We start from the raw sequence: 4,642 nt of genomic DNA, 5'->3' as shown, positions 1-4,642 counted from the left end.
ATACTGGTGTACGCTCTTTCTCCAGTGTGGACGACCTGGTGTCTCTTCAGATCACCTGAATCATTGAAACTCAAGTCACACCGTTTACAGTGGAAAGGTTTTTCTCCAGTGTGGAGACGCGCGTGTCTCTTCAGGTGACTTGACCGACTGCAAGTCTTGTCACACAGTTTACAGTGGAAAGGTTTTTCTCCAGTGTGGAGACGCGTGTGTGTCTTCAGGTGATCTGACCGACTGAATGTCTTGTCACACAGTTTACAGTGGAAAGCTTTGTCTCCAGTGTGGATGTAATGGTGTCTCTTCAGATAGATAGATAGATACTTTATTTGTCCTTGCGGAAATTCATTTTGTGCCAGCAGTCATCAGGATACAAAAAATCACAAACACATAACATAATTACAAAATACATACAAGCTAGACAAGGCCACCAGTCATGGTTCAAGAGGCATCACATTACATTTTATGCACAGAACTGAGATGGGGCCTGTTTGTTCAGGAGTCCTATGCTTGTAGGGACAAATGATCTTGAAGCCCTAGCCTGCAACATTGGCACTGTGTACCGTCGTCCTGATGGTAAAAGGATCACATAACTGACTGAAACTTTTGTCACACTGATAGCAGTGGAAAAGCTTTTCTCCAGTGTGAATAATATACTGATGTGTCTTCAGGTGACCTGACTGACTGAAACTCTTGTCACACAGTTTACAGTGGAAAGGTTTTTCTCCAGTGTGGATACGCTTGTGTGTCTTCAGATCACCTGACTGACTGAAACTCTTGTCACACAGTTTACATGTGTGAGTTGTCTTTCCCGTATAAGGCGGTTGATGTGTTTTTACATCTGCTGCTTGAGTTGTAGTCTTGGTAAGCTGTTTCTGACTGTAAGGTCTTGGTTTGTTTGTGTCTCCCTGTTTCTGACTGGTTACAGAGCTGCTTATTGGCTGAGAGGCTGCGAAGGGGATCTGTCCATTCCTCACCATTTGCCAGTAGAGGTCGTTGTGGCTCCTCTTGATGTGTTTATGGAAGAAGAGCTGAGACGTGAAGGCGTAAGGACACTCTGAACAGGTAGTGCAGCAGTTAAGCAAACCAATTGTGCATTTTAGGAAAGAAGCATGAAACTTTCAGCATATCATCTACATACCCCAAGGTTTGATATCAGACGTGGAAGCACTTTCAGATTGACCTCTGGTGACCTTGAGTGGTCATTGACCTCAGAATAAAAATTTTGGCACTTTTTGCCCCATTTTTCTCCATTATAATAATATATGCTTGTTAAAATGTCAGTTTTGTTCTAATAAATGAAAAATGAAACCTAATAGTCACTCTACAGAAATGGTGATTATTACTATTATGATAGTTCTGTTATGACATTGTTATAACATTAAAAACATCTAGGAGAGAGAGAGCAGCAGTAAAATAAAGAAAAACAAGAAAGAAAGTGCTAATGCATTCAAAGTGCAATATAGGTACAATGCTATTCAAAGGTGCTATTCATCTCATGTTGGTTTTGGTTTTGGGGGCAGTATATGGTGAGCGTTCAAGGTTCTAGTGAGAAGATAAGCTCATATATGGAAGGTATTGTGCTTTTTATGAAAGAAGCATGAAACTTCCTACAGGGTTTCTATATGTCATGAAGTCTGTTTTCAGACGTGGAAGCATTTCTCAATTGACCTCTGACCTCTGAGAATTGACCGCTGTACACATTTTGGGCTGTCAAACCCATGTTAAAACCAGAAATGTTGTTTCCTGTAAACCTTTATGATTAAAATGTCATATATAGGCTTAGCAGATGAGTTTAAGCTTGATTCCTAAAAGTTGCATATTGGGCAATTTGAGTAATAAGCATAATCAGCAAATTTATCGCTTAATGAGCAAATTACCTGGAAATAGCTAACATTTTGCGACTAACATTTTGCGTCCAGTTAACTTAGAAAGGTGACTTAAGAGTCAAAGCCCATGTTTGTGATGTGCAGAAATTCATCTATTATCATGGTGAAGTCATGCAACCTTTCCTCATTTGCACAATTTGCATAAAGTATGTAATAATTAGGCCCAAGACCAGGAAAAAGTATTGTTTTAGCTGGTAGTCAATTTAGAAAGGTGCTCTTAGAGACTAGGGGCCCTATTCCCAGGGACATTTGAACAAACCACTAATTAGGGATTTCGGACTAGGCAAGAGGCGTTTCCCCGCAAAATTCGGTATTCTATGGCACCCCCCTCACCCGCCAAACACCTGAGCTACCCGTTACATTATGCATAGGTGTGGTTTGGGCGTTACAATGATAAAACCAATCACCGTGCCAGAAGCCATTGCCTTTAAGAGAAGACTGCGCTAGCCGTCATCCCGATCCAATATATGCTCTAGCCTATCTACCTGTCTGCACTGTTGCCTGGTCTGATTATTATAAGCCACATTGGGCTTGTTTTCCTTCTTTTTTTTTATTTTATCCAAATACATTTTTATATTAATTTGTAGCCTATTGTGTTCACAATAAGCTTGTCATATTAGTCAGATCCGGAATAGTATATGAAAGCCATTTAAAATATGTATACTATTGGTACACACTGGCTGCTCCCAAATAATTAATTACATCATGTTGCGACAACGCTCCTACGTGGTACACAGACAAACAGTAGCACATGGGTATAATAAATTGGACAGTTTTAGGAAAGGTCTATAGCCTATGTACTCACGTTGGCTGTTATCGTTCTATTTCCACCGTTCTAATGGATTCCAGGGGTGTGTAAACATCTCTGAAGTTGCTCCATAGTTTCCTCTGAAGTGACGCAGTTAAAGTTAACTTACATCCATATTGTCCCCGTTATCTTTCATCATCCACCTTTGTTCAGTAATCCCGAACAGAGCTAAACTTTAAGTTTACATCAATCAAAGCCTCTCAAACCCAGACACATTGCTGCGATGCGTATGTGCGTCGCCTACCCAAAATAACAGACATACAAGCTATCAACGGCGCTGCGTCATGTCGTGTCGACAGCCTACAGATCTGTTATTTTGGACAGCATACAATGAGGCGCGCGCGCGCCACGGAGTAGCCTATCACTAAACCAAAAACATTACATTACGTGGTCAACAACATACTAGACATGTAACTTGCTTGGAGCTTTTAATGCAGTGGTTCTCAACCTGTGGGTCGAGACCACAATGGAGCACCCAACGCCTGGCGAGCTTGTAGATCTGCTATTTTCACAATATTTATCTGTGGAACCGAGTCAAACAAAATGGGGGGGTCCCCAGTTCAAATATGGTTATTTTGGGGGGTCATGAACGTAGCGTTTACGCGGGGAATATAATAATAATATAGGCTAATATATATAATATAGGCTATAATATAATATTCACCCGTGACCCGCAGCATGGGTTTAATGAGACAGCAGCCAAAATGAAAATCACACTATGATCCGATCATCTTATAAAAAATGTAAGTGCTTAAGATTTTAGCCCAAACCCAACGGGACCCGACCCGGCCCGTCGGCACCGGCTGAGCCGGGTCTAAGTTTTTTTTACATCCAAATAAATTCACATATTAATTAATTTGTAGCGTAGGCTATTGTGTTCACAATAAGCAACTTGTCATATTAGTCAGATCCCCAAGAGTATATGAAAGCCATTTAAAATAGTTATATATTCCTACACAGCTGATGCCAAATAATTAATCAACAGGGCAGCGCAACGCTAAAGTAGCCTAGGTCAAATCAATCACTGTCTTGTCATGACGCAGCAGTAGAGAGCTCCCTTTAAAGTTTAAACCATAACATGACATAAATCAGGGGTCTGCAAGTAAGTTTGGCCTCGGGCCAAACTTTTTCAAAGACATTAGATGGTGGGCCAGAACACAACCAATGGCTAATTTAGGACTTGGAACTTGCAACAAACAACCTTATATACAATAATAATAACTGTATTGTTTTTACTACATAAAGATGTGGTATAACAATTGATAGAGAAGCAAGTGGAATCAAATGTTACAGGTGCACACAGAAATGCTTATGTACTCCTTTTTGTGCAGGCGTCATCCTTGAATGTTTCACTTAGAGGATATCTAGTGAACATTTAATCTGGAGACAGAGAGTACTCCTTTTCGAACAAGAGCTCTTTCATGGTTCAAGGTCTCTTAGAATGGAGAGAAACCATGTATCTTTTAAGGCATGTGAAACACAGCTTTAAGCTCCTTACACACCGGTCAATGCAAGCTTCCATGGAGCGAAAAAGCGAAAAAGCGTCTTTTAATTATTCGGAACGAGTCCGAATTTTGCGTATATTCCTATAATCGCCGGTGTGTAATGACCTTTGGTGTGTTTTTTAAACGTGAGAGGAGTTATTCATGCAAAATTAAGTCTCAAGAGGAAAGTTGACAGTGAAAACATAACATTCTAAGAATGGAAATAGAACGATCTGTTCTTCATACCTGATTTCATCAATTCAAAGCTATTGCTGTCCATATCCTACCTGGACTGTCAGTCAGCTATTGTAAATTATTTTCAAAATAATTTTTCGGGGCCAGATATTATCGCTGGCGGGCCAGTTCTGGCCCACGGGCCGCCTGTTGCCTAACACTGACATAAATAATGGATCTTCAGAACTTTCTTCATGTCTTTTTCACCTCAAAATAAATGTTGGATTATTTCT

Source organism: Gymnoscopelus braueri (assembly GCF_963280865.1).
Source record: "Gymnoscopelus braueri genome assembly, chromosome: 3".
Taxonomy (NCBI): domain Eukaryota; kingdom Metazoa; phylum Chordata; class Actinopteri; order Myctophiformes; family Myctophidae; genus Gymnoscopelus; species Gymnoscopelus braueri.
The sequence above is the reverse complement of the archived record's forward strand: the minus strand, read 5'-3'. Positions refer to the sequence as shown.